Raw genomic sequence first — 16,858 nt, 5'->3', positions numbered from 1 at the left:
CTTTGGCCTTCTTACCGGTACTAGGCGTACCCGATCCTTCAACGGTCATCACTGCCTTATCTCTCCACTTCTTACTGCGCTTCTTGCTCTTCTTTTGACTAGTTGATTCATCCTCATCCTCTGAATCAACATTCGTGCAATCTTCCTCTCCGGGCAGCTTCCTTCCCTCCTCCATCCGAGCACACTTATCCACCAGTGTGTAAAGCTCCTTCACAGTCTTGGGCAACCGCACGTTCATCTTGGTACGGATACGACGGTTGCACACATTGGACTGGAAGGCGGCTATCACAGCTGCCGGATGGACATTTGGGATATTTCTATGGACTTTGCTAAATATCTGTAAATACATACGGAGGGTTTCTCCTTCCTTCTGCTGGAGAAGCTGTAAATCGCTGGGCCTGCCGGGTTCCTGATGACCGCCAGTGAAGGCTCCAATGAACTCGTGGCACAGGTCAGCCCATGATGAAATGGAGTTCTCCGCTAGGTGCATCAACCAAGACCTCACATTGGACTTTAGGGCCAAAGGGAAGTAGTTGGCCAACACCTTCTCATCTCTTCCCCCGGCAGCCTGAACAACGACGGCGTAGATGCTCAAGAACTCTGTCGGGTTCAGCCTCCCGTCATATTTCTTGGGTATCTCTGGCTTGAACGTGCGAACGGACGGCCAACGGACCTGCCGCAGCACTCGTGTAAAGGCAAGGCGGCCATCCTCGAAAGGTAGGCACCCGCCAACACTGAGCGCAGGCTCGTCGATGTTGAGGCCGTCGTACCCATCAGTGTGGTGGAGGTCATCATGGCGTGGCTCGACGACGCGCACGTCTCCTCTCCGCCTATCCTCCGGGGCTCGACGTTGGCCTGGACGTGCTCGAGGGTCAGAAGAAGCAATCAAGACGTCATCAGTGTCACATCCCTAGTCCAGGTATGCACTAGGCTAGCCCTTAATGTGTGCATCATGTTTAAATTTTCAAATGAACTTGAAATGGGGGATGTTCAAACCCTAGCATAAAAAGGAATCCACCAGGTTCAACTAAAATATTTTTCAGTGAACCCAAATGGCCTTCAAAAATGTTCATCATTTTTGGAAAATGCTGGAAACAGCAACCAGAGGTGATGCACATTTTTGCATGACATTTTGGATTGTTGAATTAACACATATTGTATTTTGAATTGGAGCAAATAAATACTATAAATACTTTATTACTCCAATAATTCTGATTTTTGTTGACGGGCTTTGGAATAATCCTTTTAGTCCCTACAAAACTTATCAGAAGCAACAAAATTAGTTTGGTTCAAAAACCAAATTAAAACAAATGTCAGAAATAGAAAACAGAAACAAATAGATAAAAAGGGGGAAATCCTTACCTGGGCCACTTACTGGCCTGGCACTGTGCCGGCCCAGCCGACTGGCCCAGTGCCAGTCGTCCCCCTCCTCCCGCCAGTCGGACGGGGCGCGTGCCCAGCGCGCGCGCATTCGGCGGGGCACGCAGCACCCTGCCTAGCTGCCCCATCATCGCCCTGGACGCCTTCTGCGACGCCACGCGGCCCTCTCGACCCCCTCACACTTTCCCCCGGCCTCGTCCCCTCCTCTGTCCCGCTCCTCTCACCACCGAACGGAGCCGTCGCCACCATCACTGTTCGTCGTGGCCACCGACCTCCCCACGCCCAGCCATCCCGACCACGAGCTACACCTCGCTGCCGCGCACCTCTACGCCGAACCAAAGGACCCCGGACGCCCTGAAGCCTCGTCATCGAGCTCATCTTCTCTGCATGGCCGCCGGAGATCGCCATCGTCGCCCCGTCGCCTCCAAGCCTCCCCCGAGCCACTGAGCCGCTCGTCTGATTCTCCGTGAGCTTCTCATTCGTTCCCCTCTCTCCCCTTGCTCGATTGCGCCGCGTAGTCGTCGTTCCCACCGGACCTGGGAGCTCACCTCCGCCGTGGTTCCTCACCGTCGTGGCCAGGGCCACCGCAGCTCAGTCCCGAGGGCATCATCACGTTCGGTGAACCCTCAGGAGCTTGTAGAACCCACCGGCTACTCCCCTAGTGCACCGTAGAATCGAGTCCGTCCGCACCCGAACGCCGGCCACCGCGGATGTGCTCACCGTCCCATTCTCCGGCGCCCCCGCGGCCTTCCGAGTGCTCAGCTAGATGTGGCCGTGTGCGGGCTACCTTCTGGTGGCCTTCGCGCGTCCTGCCGCTGCCTGTAGCGCAGCCTCGGCGAGCTCTCGCCGTAGCCTTGGTCACCGCCGGCCGAACTCCGGCGACAGCCGACGTGGCGGGGTCATTAGCACTAATCCCCGCCAGCTGGACCACCCCTAGACGCTGACAGCGGGCCCCGTAGCTAGTCAAAGCGTCAGTCAACGCGGGATTAGCACTTGTGTGACTGACCGGTGGGCCCCGTTGGTCAGTTTTGACCTGGGCTGGCCCCGTTGACCGCTAACGCAGTATTGATGCAGTGCTGACGTCATAATAGCTTTCTGGATTATTTCTGTTTCAGAAAAGATTTGGAAATTCCAGATAATTAGTGAAACTTCAAAAAATCATAGGAAATCAACCGTAACTCCAAATGAAACAAATTATATATGAAAAATGATCAGAAAAATCCAATCTTTCCATCTGTACCATTTTCATGCATGTTTGAGCAAGTTAACCTCACTGTTTAGGATGAAACATGATTAGGACAAATTCGAAAATAGACTTGGAGTTGGAATTTGATCTAGCTTTGAATTCCACTTCAATCAAAATGACTTTCTGTTGCATTAGCCCAAATCACAGCATATTGCCATGTCATGATCATGCATCATGTTGTTGCATTGCATTGATTGTGTTATTTCTCTGTTTGCCGGTATTTGTCCCCTCTCAGTGGACGTAGTTCCGACGATGAGATCGATGACACCGATGAAGAACTATACTATCTTCAGAAGTGCCAGGCAAGCAAAAACCCCTTGTTCATTCCGATATAATCCCACTCTCTCGCTCCTGCTCTCTTTTACTGCATTAGGAAAACAGCGATTCATCTGTTACTTGCTGCGGTAGTTGAACCCCTTATCCTCTGCATGACCTGTCATTGCCACAGTAAATAGATGAAACCCACTAGCATGAGTAGGAGTTGTTTGACCCCTGATGTGCCTACTCATTCATGCTTGTTTGTCGTGCCTGCTATTGCTTAGAGTTGTGTCCGGTCTGATTCATCGGGGATGAATTGGAATGGTGATGAACATGTCCTACTGTGTGTGAGCTAAGTGTGTGAAGACGATTTGGTAAAGGTAGCGGTGAGAGGCCATGTAGGAGTACATGGTGGGTTGTCTCATTGAAGCCATCCTCAGGAACTGAGTTCTGTGTTTGTGATCCATGAACAGTTACTACCACACATTGGAATGCTTAAGTGCCCCTCTCGACTTATTAATCAACCTGATCTCTATCCAGGAGTTGCAACTAGTTTCTGGTGTTTGTAGGTACACTACAAAAAACCTGTTAATCCATGATAGATTTCTGGTGACGTTCCCAAAAACTGTCACAAATTATGACGGTTTATCAGATTCGTCGCAAAATCCGTCACATATCAGCAACATGAGGATGGCCCCCCAATCCGGTAGCCCCATTATGACAAATAAAGAGGGGCCGTCAGGAAAACCGTCACGGGTCGACTAACGGGGCCTATATTTTTTGTTCTTATACACCATTAGGATCGTCATGGATGGATGGCGCTGATGTGGCAATCCAGCGTGAGGGGAAACTCGTGTTGTGTTTGGTTGAGCTAGCCATCCCACGGATCGCAAATCCTGACCATCTCCTCTTCTTTGATCCAACGGCAAGCAATCAACTCCATCCTTCCCGACTCCTCTGTAGATCTCGATCGGCTTCTTCCATCTCCTTTGTCAGCCCCGACTCCCCTGGTCTCACTGTTTCCAGATCCCCAACCCTCCCCATCCATGGCCGCCGCAACCTCCCCATCCATGGCCATCTTCTAGGGGAAGATCCCGCAACCGCTACGACGATAGCCTCATTCCCGGAGGCGGGGACGCCCCTGAAGGAGAACCTAGTGCACGCGACGCCGGTGCTGTTATTGCGGGTCGGGCGGCGGTCAGATCCACCATGGAAACAACCGGCATCCTCTCCCTCTCTATCCATCTTTCTCCCATGACTGAGAAGATGGCTTCGTCAAGGATCCCATCATGGAGGTCAACGTGGGAGGCTGCTTCCTCCCCTTCCAGATTGACCATCCATCGATGGAGGCTATGAGAGCTGAGTGAGCACACACATGGTTGCGCTTCAAGGTCAGCCCTTGCCCATCTTTTCTATTCGATTTGATTTGATCTCCTTCCCTGATTTCCTTCGCCACGCAGCTGCAGCTCAATAGATGCAGGGACGCCGCAATGGAGCAAGTAAGGCCTCCCTTCTCCCACTATTTCTGCAGATCCGCCACGGCCAGCCATATCCGGCGCCCCTGCACCACCGTGGTGGTAAGATGAAGACCCTTCCTTCCTCTTTGCAGCATTTTAGTTTACCTCCCCCCTGCCCACTGGCGGAGCCTGGGGCATGGCCCCCCTTCCAAAAGTGCAATTTTCTTTGAACCATGAATACTAAGCGTTGTAGTGTGCCGCATCACATAGGTGCATAGCTAGCTTGATTGATTTTGTATGCGTGTACTTCCGGTACGTGAAGCTCTGTCGGTCAAAAGTCTTCATGGCTTGCGTCCATGCTTTTCATATGTGATAATTTGATTACTAAGTAGTCCATGCAATTCCTCAATCTTGTTTTTCCCTTTTTGGTTTGGACTGCTAACCACCGCACGACCGCCGAGCGGGCGTCGCACACTGTTGCACGCTACCGACTGTTGATGAGCCGAGCTGCCATGTTTCATGTATATTTTGCTCTTATTCAAAAATTTGCACCCCTCTTGATTTTTTGTCACGCCCCACCACTGCTCCTACCTAGCTAGCAAACTAGTTTGCTTTGGTCCAATCTGATCCTATCCTATCCATGTAGTAGCTTGGACTTGGTTCCAGTTTACTTTGTACATGCATGGGTGGTTGGTTTCAGAGAGAGAGAGATGGATGGTGCAGGCCTTGCTTCTGTTTTGTTTTAGCTGTAACAAATTTATCAACAGAGCTAGCTTCAACTTTTTTTACCATGGTTTCGGGTTGCTCCTGCTTAGGCCACAACGATCCATTTGCTTGGTTCAATTTATAGAGAGCTCTCCATGCCCAAGTATGAAACAAATCTTGCTGCCAATTTGATTCCACAATTGGCGTCTTTTTTTACTGTTATATTACCCGTGCCACTGAACTTTCAACCTTTAACCATTACTTGTGTAAAACCAGAATTTCTTCTGTTGTGAATAGATTGTTTGCTTGTTGTGCTGCAAAAATAATCCATTCATCGCTCATTTGACATGTACAAGCAATGTGTACATACTGCATTTAAATTCCAGCCCAACTAGATTTTAGTTGAAGCGTTTGACCAAGCCATATTGGTTTGCTGCATTTTCTCCTTACTAGCTTTTTATTCTTCTTCAGGTTTTGAAGGGGGTTATTTAGGATAGCCACAAAGAAGAAAGAACAAACATGCCACTTCAGTAAGAGCGTCATGATCCTGATACTCTTATCATTTTGTTAATGACATACGTGTCATGTCAATGCTTGCTGGACGCTAGTCCTACTGGGTAGTATAGCTAATTCTTTGTGCTTTAGAACATTGAAGAGCTCTTTAGTCCTACCAAAAAAGGTTTTATGTTTACCTTACACAAAATATTCATATTTCTCACTTTTTAACTCATCTAGCTCACCTATCACTGCCTAAAATTGCTGCTGGATAGGGGATGTTTGGTTAGTGCTCCCGTTCTTGGTGGGCTAAACATATTTGTTTGTTTGTTTGATTTGGAGCAGCAGATGCTCTCCATCGACGAATGGGACCCCATGCCTAAGTTGTTGATTGCCTCATTTTATCCACCTTCACCACATATTCATTTGATTGCCTGCTACATCTTCACTTAAATACTCAAAATGCTACTGTCCAGATTTTGGTAAATTGGACTGACTAGATATCTTTTCTTGTTATTTTTTTGGTGAGAAATAAATATTGCAATTTATTTCTTATATTTTCCTTCAACTTGGCACACTGGTTACATTGACTATTTTTTTCATCCATACAATTGTGATCTGATCTTGCATTTCATTTTTTGGTTTCTAAAGAGGTGGAAGAAATCTCTTGAGGCCAAACCGTAGGGAGGACGACGGCCAACAATCGGTACATGTTCTCAAGGTCCCATGGAACTGGGTACTGGTGCGGCTGTGTGCTCGTGATCCCCATCCAATGTTGCGCATCCAAGGTACAGTAGCGGCACGAAAGCTGCCACTTTCTCCCTATCCATAAATGTTTGATCTGGCTGGTGGTTACATGATTTGTTTCTATGTAATCATCTCAACTCAATAGGGAACTCGCTATATTAGGATTGATTTTCTTTCTGTCCATCATTGGATTTCACTATGGTCTTAATCAGGTCCAATTTTATCATTTTCTGTTGTTTTCATGAACATCTCAGATCTCATAATACTATATCCATCATTGGCAGGCCGCTTGTTATTCTTCTTTTTCTTTTTTCACATGATTCTACTTTATGAATGACTAGCTAACTGACTGGACCCTTTTGCATTGACTGGCCCTTTTTTACCAACCTATATGTAGAACCAAACCATGGAACTGATTTGCTCTTTATTGCAACTGTATGTGTGTTGTGAATTAAGAAAGGGAAAGAATATATACCAAGACCTTTATCATCCATTTTTATGCTTCTGTTTCTTTTGCTGTTTGATATTTCAAACATGATGTTATGTTATCCTGAAAACGTTGTTGGTTGCTAGCTTGTGCTGCATTGTCGTCACAGTAAAAATACCATTATTTGAAGCTGACATGCATGGTTCAGTTTACCTTTGGTATAGTTTTGTGTATGTATGAAAACTCATGCTTAAACCCATACTTTTGAGTTAGTCTTACCGTTTGTCTATGTGCAGGCAACGTTGCACTGGTCCTTGGGAGCATAGGTTGAGGCGATACGGTGACTTCCTTTGATGATGTCGGCGGGGATGGCTGGATCTGTGTCTAGGAAGGCATGGGAATGACCCCCGGTTGCTGTCTATTGAGCGTTCGGAGGCAGTGGCTGCAAAGTAGCATAGGGTGTTCTCTAGCACTTGTTTGGCACTTGTTTGTAGATTGAAGTTTCTTGTGTTTTTGCTCCTGCATATGGTATCGTCTGGATATGTCTGTAATTTTGCGTTTTTGTGGTCCTTTTCCTTTTGCATAAATTGTTATTTTCTGGTGATTTCCTATTATTTAATTACATAGCATGTATTTTCTATAAAAAATATTGGCTTAAATTAAAAAATTCATGGACCAAGAGAAATGCGACATGGGCTAATCAATAGGGCTGAAATTAGTTGGCCTTGGACTGATTTGAAATTTAATGGGCTGAAATTCCAATTGGGCTGACTACTACATGGTGGTAGGTAATGAATAATAATGGGCCGAAATTATAATTGGGCTGCTTAGTTTATGGGCTGCCAAGTCAGATCCATGTCAAATGATGACGTGGAAGAGATGTTAATGCCGTTATGAGCATGTCAGTTAAGTGCCATGCATGACGGTCAAAAACTGTCATGAATCCATGACGGTCTCACAGATCCGTCAAGGATGGCATTGTGGTCAAATTATGACGCGATATACATGACGGATTTCAAATCCGTCACGCGTGCCCTTCCTTGACGGTTTAACGCTAGTCCATGATGGACTTATACCGTCATGTATTAACAGGATTCTTGTAGTGGTAGCGTTAGTAGTCTACCAAGTGGCACCCGGTACAGGTGGGCTTGGGACAGACTAGGCACAGTGGCACGGTGTACCAAGTGGCACCCGGATGGTGGGCTTGGGAACCCTGCTCACATCGTTTGGGGCCGTGAGCGACACCCCGGCCGGATCTCTTTGCGGATGGAACCCGAATAGGCGATAAACCTGGACTAGAGACTTGTGTGGTTAGTCAGGTCGTGGCCGACTCCCTCGCCAGACTTCTGCTTGAAGGTTGCCGAGATACACGATGTGTACATGGTGGTAAGTGACGAGAGCGTGTGTGAAGAAGTACACCCCTGCAGGGTTAACATCCTCTATTCGAATAGCCGCGTCCGCAGAAAAGGACTTCTGGGTTGTCTGTACAGTTCATAGACAAGTGAAACTGGATACTCTAAAACTCGCAAGATAAGCGTGAGTGCTATGGATGGCCTTCTCGTAGGGAGACAAGAGCGGATCCATAGTGGTGCATTGATATGGTGAATATGTGGACTCGTGTGCGCCACCTCAAAAGAGTTACTTGCAGTCGTAGTTCAGGTTAGCCACTGAGTCAAAGCTGGCTTGCTGCAGTTAAACTCCACTACCCCCTTTGTTGATACCGATGCATATGTAGCTAGTTCTGATGTAAGTCTTGCTGGGTACATTTGTACTCACGTTTGCCTATTTTATGTTTTGCATGAGACGTCAATCTCGCTAGTAGTTCCGTGTGGACTTCGACGTTTAGCTTGATACCTCAGCTACGATCTTGTGCCCTCGGCAGGATCTGGTAGATGGTCAGGCTTCTCAGCCTTTTTCATTTGTAGATGTCTGTACTCAGACATGTTAAGCTTCCGCATGTGCTTTGACTTGTGTGCTCTATATGTTGGGGTCATGAGACCCATGTTTGTAATACTTGGCTCCTCGGAGCCTAATGAATAAATACTTTGAGTCGTAGAGTCTTGTTGTGATGCCATGTTGTATTTACACATATCGAGCATATTGTGTGTATGATTGAAATGCTTGGTATGTGTGGGATCCGACAACCTAGTTGTTTATCCTTGGTAGCCTCTCTTATGGGGAAATGTAGTCTTGTGCTTCCATGAGCCATAGTAGTCCGCTACAGCCCGGTTCACCGGAGTCCTGCTAGCCCAGCACTACTGCTCCGGAACACCTGACTGGCCGGCATGTGATTCACTTCGTTCCTGTGTCTGTCCCTTCGGGGAAATGTCACGCGGTGACATCCGGAGTCCTGCCTAGCCTGCTACAACCCGGTTCACCGGAGTCCTGTTAGCCCAGTCCTACAGCCCGGATTCGCACGCTGCTGACCGACATGCTCGATGTTGATTCATGTATGCCTGTCCCCGTAAGTTAGTGCCACTTTGGGTTCACGACTAGTCATGTCGGCCCGGGTTCTCTGTCATATGGATGCTAGTGACACTATCATATACGTGAGCCAAAAGGCGCAAACGGTCCCGGGCCATGGTAAGGCGACACCTGTGGGAATACCGTGCGTGAGGCCGCAAAGTGATATGAGGTGTTACCGGCTAGATCGATGTGACTTGGAATCGGGGTTCTGACAATCAGGGTCTTGATTCGGTTGTGCTCGCGCTGGCTGCTGGGGCAGGGACTGCACCTTGGGGATGGCCCCTTCCGTACAGGCAGCAGCACGAGCCATTGCTGTCGCGTGGGGAGGTCGCGACGGGTCAGCTCGCTGTGAGCCCCCAACTTCAGGGAAACGGAGCAGGCTTTGGATGGTGGCACACCATTCGTCCATCTGCTCGGCCGCTGGTGGAAACCTCAACAACAGTTGAGCCCGCGCCATGGCCTCTGAAGCCGTACTTGGCAGGGATGATGATGAAGTCGATCGTATCGTCGCTCGACTCCTGACGGTGCCAGCGGAGGTAGTACTGCGCCCCCGCTGGTGCTGCGGGGCGACCACCTGGACATGGTGCGGCGAAGGCGCTTGAGGGCTAGCGGTTCCGTTGGGCGCAGCGGCTCGGTCGGCCCGTCCCGGGGGAGGTGCATGTGATGCGACCGCACCCGTGGTGGGGGCGGCCGGAGGGCGGCGGTTCGCCCTGGTCCAAACGCCGTTGCTGTGGCTGTGCCCGTCAGTGGGGGAGAGGGGCGTAGATGGAGTGGCCCCCTCACCCGTACCGAGTGTGGCCGTCGGGGTGTTGTCGTTGCTGCTCTCCTCCTGTGCCTCCTGCTCCTGCATCGGCTGCGGGAGAAGTGGTGACGGCGCCGCCTGCTCCGACCACTTCCCCAGCAGTGTCCGCGTCCTCGTGCGCCTCCGCACCCTCTACAACATTGGAGGCCGCGGGCGGCGGAGCCTTCGAGGTGGATGGGTGAGCTGAAAGACCGGGCTTCTTCTTGGGTGCCATGGTCGATGGCGTCGTCGAAGATGACGATGGTGATGATGTCGACGCGCTGCGCACGCCTTCAGGTTCGCGCAAGCGCGCCCCCTACCTGGCGCGCCAAAGATGTCATGGGAAACCACGGCCACCTATGGGACCAGGCGGTCCCTTGCTGGTTCGGTGGGGGGATGACGCGTTGCACAAAGAGCAGACGAGCGTGGGGCAACGCGATAGAGATCACCCGGGCAGTTTACCCATGTTCGGGCCGCCGTGAGGCGTAAAACCCTACTCCTGCTTTGGTGGAATGATGGTGGAAAAGGTGGTGGCGAGCGTAGTACACTTGCCCGACAGGGGTTGCCTTGGGGCAGCAGCGACAACGCGCGTATGGTGGTGTGAGTTATCCAACCTTCTAACCCTTTCTAGGGTTGCCATTGGCCTCCTTTTATAGATCAAAGGGTAACCGAAGTGGCAAAGTAGTCATTACCCACTGATAAGATAGCAAACAGTGCTATCATACCTAACTCTACGGGCTGACAGGGCGCATTAAATGCACTGCTTAACATCACATCGCTGTTTGTCCGGCAAGGCTTGCCGGGCTATCTCGTCAGCTCTGCTCTTGTTCTCTTAACACGTCGCAGGACGGGTGTCATCCGTGGGTTTCTCCTGTGGGAAATGGCTGCCATGTGGTAAATGGCTGCCACTTAATCACCTTGCGGCTCGACACCGCACTGATCGACGACGTGGGTCGTGGTGGAGTGGTTGGTGAGGTGGTTCTGCCTTCGTGAGCCCCGGCAGGTCCTGTCGGGGTGTCTTGGTTGTCTACGTCTGGAGGTGGCCTCGCCCCTTGCTGGGCTCGCCTGCCCGGCAAGGGAGACTCTTCTTCTTGGCGATATCCTACTTCCTTGGCTCATCCTTGGTCCCTCCGATCTGCATGTTGATCCTTCAAGTTTCTTGGGTCCTTGTACTCTGACTTGTGTTGGTGCTTCGATCTTGTTCTCGTGCCTGTGCACAGTCTGGGCAACAGACCCAGGGTTTGTTGCACCGACAAAGAAAAATTCTGAATTTTTTACACAAGATTGATATACAAATTGCCCACGTTGAACTAATTTTTTTGAATTTTTGGAGTTACAGAAGTATTGAAAGTTTTCAGATTGCTACAAACTGTTTTGTTTTTGACAGATTCTGTTTTCTTTGCATTGTGTGCTTATTTTGATTGATCTATGGACTCTTTCGGTGGGTTTGAGCCATAGAAAAGTTGTAATACAGTAGATATAATGCAAAAATAAAATATGAATGGGTTTGCAACAGTACTTATAGTAGTGATTTGCTATGTTATACTAATAGATCTCCCGAAGGTTTTGTTGAGTTTTGTGTGACTGAAGTTTTCAAGTTTTGGGTGAGATCACGATGGATGAAGGTATAAGGAGTAAGAAGATCCTAAGCTTGGGGATCCCCATGGCATCCCAAGCTATTATCTAAAGAGAAGAAACAAACTAAGCTTCGGGATGCCCGAGTGGCGTCCCCTCTTTCTTCTAACCACCATCGGTATTTTACTTTGAGCTATATTTTTATTCGTCACATATCATGAGTTTTCCTTGGAGCGTCTTGTATGATATGAGTCTTTGCTTGTTTTTATTTTTATTTTGTGTCATGAATCCTTGCTGGACACACCTATTTGAGAGAGTCAAAATTATGCTATGACTTGTTAGAATTGCTCTCTATGCTTCACTTAAATCTTTTTGAGCTATGGAATTGCTCTAGTGCTTCACTTATATATTTTTCTAGCACGGTGTGCTTTAATATTTTTTGAAGAAATGCTCTCTTGCTCCACTTAGATTAGTTTGAGAGTTGGTAATTTTTTTTAAGAATTTCTCTCATGCTTCACATATATTATTTTGAGAGAACAAAAATTTTATGCTCATGTTCTTCACTTAGATTTGTTTGAGCTATCAAAAGCAACATATGAAATTAGTCCCAAAGTGATAGATATTCAAGAGCGATATAATAATAACTTTCATGAAGATCATTGGACAAAATAGACTTGATTCCTTGTAATAGTTTTGCGATATGATGATATAATATGTGAGTCATGTTGATGAGTAATTATGCTTTAGTAAGAATATTGGTTTTAAGGTTTGTGATTCCCTATGCAAGCACGAAAGTCAACAGTTATGCAATGAAATTACATCATACTTGTGGTGCATTATTCGGTGTTAGTTATGCTTAATGCTCGCTTATGAGATTTTTTGTTTTGGTTGGATGCTTCTCAATCTTTTGCAAGCCTCATTTGCACTAAGTATCATCACTACTTGTGCATCCAAAATCCTTAAAAACCAGTTTTGCCATCTGAGTCCACTATACCTACCTATATGCGGTATTGTTTTGCCGTTCTAAGCAAATTTGTATGTGCCATCTCTAATTTTCAAAATAAATTTCTCTTTTGTGTGCTCATACCGCTCATGAAACAGTAGGGGGTGGCAGATATTTTTCCATGCTAGATGTGTTATTCTCAAGATGAGTGTTTATTCACTTGTCATTGCATGAGAGTACGACAAAGGTATTAGGGATGCCCAGTCCCGAAATGAAAAATGAATTTACTTTATGTCGTCAAATAATAAATTCCTTGGAAAGTGTTGGTATGGAAGGCACCCGTAAATACGGCTAGCCATGGAAAGTGAAAGTATGGTTGAAAAAAGGAATAAACTTTATTTTCTGTTTGGGAACCGCCTATGATATATCTAGCATGGAAAGTATTGGGAACTACTTGATCGTTTTTGTTGACAGGAAAAGCATGCCACCAAAAATGTTTTCTATCTCAATCTTTTTTGCTTTGAGCTCTGGCACCTCTACAAATCCCTACTTCCCTCCGCGAAGGGCCTTTCTATTTACTTTATGAATTTTTATGAATTTTTTTCGAGTCTCCATCTTCTCTTACAAAGGACCAACTAAGGGGCACTATGATCGTACTTGAGCATGCAGTGTAGCTAATATGCGAGTGTGTTTCATGAATGGATCAATGATTGAGCATAATGGGCTAGGGATAACTTGCTTTAGTATTGATATTTTGAAAGACTTTGTTGCTTGTTGATATGCTGGAGTATTGAAATCTTCATGTCAAAACTAGACTATTGCTTTGAATCATATAAAAGTCCAAATGTCCATGCTACAAAGGAAAGATTATGTGAACATGTTAGGCAACATTACACATCAAAAATTCTGTTTTTATCATTTACCTACTCAAGGACGAGCAGGAATTAAGCTTGGAGATGCCGATATGTCTCCAACGTATCTATAATTTCTTATTGTTCCATGTTGTTATATTATCATTCTTGGATATTTTACAATCATTTTATAACAACTTTATATCATTGTTTGGGAATAACCTATTGACATAGTCCCTGGTGCTAGTTGTTGTTTTTTGCTTGTTTTTTACTTCGCCGGAAATCAATACCAAACGGAGTCTAAACGCAGCTAAACTTTTTGGAGAATTTTTCTGGACCAGAAGACACAAGATGGGCCGAAGAAGTGCCAGAGGGGTACCCTGAGGGGGGCACAACCCACTAGGGCGCGCCCGGGGGCCCAGGCGCGCCCTGATGGGTTGTGCCCACCTCGGTGGCCTCCCACACTACATCTTTGCTCTATAAATACCCCAATATTCCAGAAACCCTAGGGGAGTAGATGACAATCAACTCGAGCCGCTAAAAGTTCCAGAAACCACAGATCCAATCTAGACACCATTGCGAAGGGGTTCATCATCCTCATTGGTGCCTGTCCGATGATGTGTGAGTAGTTCATTGTAGACCTACGGGTCCGTAGTTAGTAGCTAGATGGCTTCCTCTCTCTCTTTTGATTCTCAATACAATTGTCTCTTGGAGATCTATTTGATGTAACTCTTTTTGTGGTGTGTTTGTTGGGATCCGATGAACTTTGAGTTTATGATCAGATCTATGTTTTTATCCATGAAAGTTATTTGAGTCTTTAGATCTCTTATATTCATGATTACTTATAGCCTCGTATTTCTTCTTCAAATCTTTGGTTTAGTTAGGCCAACTAGATCGATTTTTCTTGCCATGGGAAGAGGTGCTTTGTGATGGGTTCGATCTTACGGTGCTTGATCCCAGTGACAGAAGGGGAACCGACACGTATGTATTGTTGTTATTAAGGATAACAAGATGGGGTATATTTCTACATAAATAGATCTTGTGTACATCATGTCATCATTCTTATTGCATTACTCCATTTCTCCATGAACTTAATACACTAGATGCATGTTGGATAGCGGTCGATGTGTGGAGTAATAGTAGTAGATGCAGGCAGGAATCGGTCTACTAATATTGGACGTGATGCCTATATAATGCTCATTGCTTGGATATCGTCATGATTATTTGAAGTTCTATCAATTGCCCAACAGTAATTTGTTTACCTGCCGTATGCTATTTTTCTCGAGAGAAGCCACTAGTGAAATCTACGGCCCCCGGGTCTCTTCTTTATTATATTTGCCTTCGAGATCTATTTTTATTTGCTTTTATTTTCAGATCTATTAATCCAAAAACACAAAAAATACCTTGATGCAATTTATTGTTATTTATTTTATCTCGCGTTCCCGCGAGATCTATTTATCCAATCTACTATAAGTTTACCTATCTTTTTACCCGTGAGGGCTTGACAACCCCTCTCTTACGTCGGGTTGCAAGTATTTGTTCTTTGTGTGCAGGAGCCGTTCACGTGGTGTTGCGTGGTTCTCCTACTAGTTCGATAACCTTGTTCTCATCACTGAGGGAAATATCTACCGTAGCTATGCTGCGTCATCCCTTCCTCTTTGGGGAAATACCGACGTAGTTTAAGCCGCATCACTGGCCTTGTTCTTTGAATAGTTCACCTACAAGAAGATAGATTTGTGAGGCACATGCGTAAATAGGAGTTTAACATGTGATCTGATCACATATATATATAACGTACTTGATACTTTGGATCAGGCCAGTGTTTAACGAGGCCTCTCCAGTGTTCATCCAATATATTTTCCACTAGAGATGTTTGGGCAAGTTCACTGTTAGCCTTGCCTTCAAAGTGAGTTTTCCTCAAGTTATACTGATACTGTCGCAGAGCAGACTTGAAAACATGGGTGCAAGCTTGTCTGGTTGCATCATCTTGGCTATCCAACTTGAACCTCATGTGTTGAAAATTATGGGAGTCTCATTATCACCAACATAGAAAGTATGGGACTGAGCAAGACGATATTACTAGTTTCCATACATAACCATACTTACAGATAAATGGTCGAGGAAGGTGTTGAACTGGGTTTCGTCTTTATCATTCTTGTACTGAATCCATGTTGGGAGGATACGTGCATGACACCTAACGGCAACCGCTGCCTCTGATACTAACTTGGCCGACTCTGTAGCATCACGTGGCCTTTTTAAACCTGCCTCAAAACGGATCTCCATTCTTCCTCCTCTAGATTTAGTTAACCTATTGAGCATTATCCCTAATGTCTGTTTCCTATTGCGCCTAGGTGCTAGTCTAACAACGAACATAGGAAGTGTTAGTGTACATCAAACTGCGAGACTACATATAAAGAAGCATGCAATTGTAACTTGACTCCAGTAACTACCTTCTTGCTGTTGAAGCTCACAAGGTTCATGTGATCTTGCCAACTCATCTTGGGTTAAGAGTGCTTCGGAAATAGTGTCAGGTGGCAAGCGAGCTTGGGAATGTGCTGCTAGCTGAGTTGACAAACGAGTAACTCGTGCAGCTGGTGGTACTATGGAAGGTGTTGCAACAGCTAGGGCTATCACTGCTTGTTTGGTGGTAGCTATTAGTTTCTTTTTGGCTTGTTTTGCACCTCGTGTAGCACGGGATACCGCATTAGTACAATTTTTCGGTGGACTTTGACCTTCTATTGCATCATCAGTACCAGCAGAATCTGCATAATTCTTCCGCTTCCATTTCCGTGTGTCCTGAGTACTAACACCATCCCCCCGCCATTCTGTGTTCCTTCCTCGTTCTCTGTGCCATGTCAAGTGAAGCCGACAAGAAAAAGGAATAAATATTTAGTTCTTCAGAACAAATTGATGTGTGATACAGATGAACTGAACTTTGATGTTAGACAACCGCATGATAGGCGGATGTAATATGTACGAAAAACAGGACGCCATGAGATAATCAGAACTATGATGTGTAAACTAAGCAGAAGGCATTTCAATAAATTAGAAGCAATGCAATGGAAGGTAGACACCATATGAAAGATGCTACAAATATCGCTCTGCCAAGTTAACAGTGTCTCGTCATAGCTGGCATTTAAACAAATGTGAAGCAGTACAAGAAATAAATCATATGCAAGATGCAAACAACATCACACTACCAAGTTGAAGGTCTCTCGTCATTAGTGCCATTGCATATTCATGTCTTATGATGTGTAAACTAAGTAGAAGGCATTTCAACAAATTAGAGGCAATTGAAGCTAGACACCATATGTAAGACGCAACGAATATCACTCTACCAAGTTAAAACTGTCTCGTCATTAGTGCCATTTCAACAAATTAGTAGTACAAGCTAGAAAATAATGCGAGATGTAAACTATATCAGACTCCCAAGTTAAACATGTCTTGTGAAAAGTGATTGTTGCAGGTTACACAACAGTAGTACTTTGATGTAACAACATGGTGTGATAGACAGATGTTGTATGTTC

At 46.1% G+C, this 16,858-nt stretch overlaps 1 long non-coding RNA gene across 1 annotated transcript; it reads left to right on the top strand.

Annotated features, from left to right (window-relative positions):
- The first annotated feature begins 3,822 nt into the window (after positions 1–3,822).
- On the top strand, positions 3,823–7,302 carry LOC109737899 (uncharacterized). The gene is made up of 4 exons (XR_002226702.4): positions 3,823–4,275; positions 4,345–4,461; positions 6,193–6,329; positions 7,012–7,302. It is a non-coding gene; the product is annotated as an uncharacterized lncRNA (long non-coding RNA).
- Positions 7,303–16,858: the final 9,556 nt, after the last annotated feature.

This window comes from Aegilops tauschii, chromosome 7, assembly GCF_002575655.3.
Source record: "Aegilops tauschii subsp. strangulata cultivar AL8/78 chromosome 7, Aet v6.0, whole genome shotgun sequence".
In the NCBI taxonomy this organism is placed as follows: Eukaryota; Viridiplantae; Streptophyta; class Magnoliopsida; order Poales; family Poaceae; genus Aegilops; species Aegilops tauschii.
Note: the sequence above shows the minus strand (reverse complement) of the source record. Positions and strands in the feature narration are given on the sequence as shown.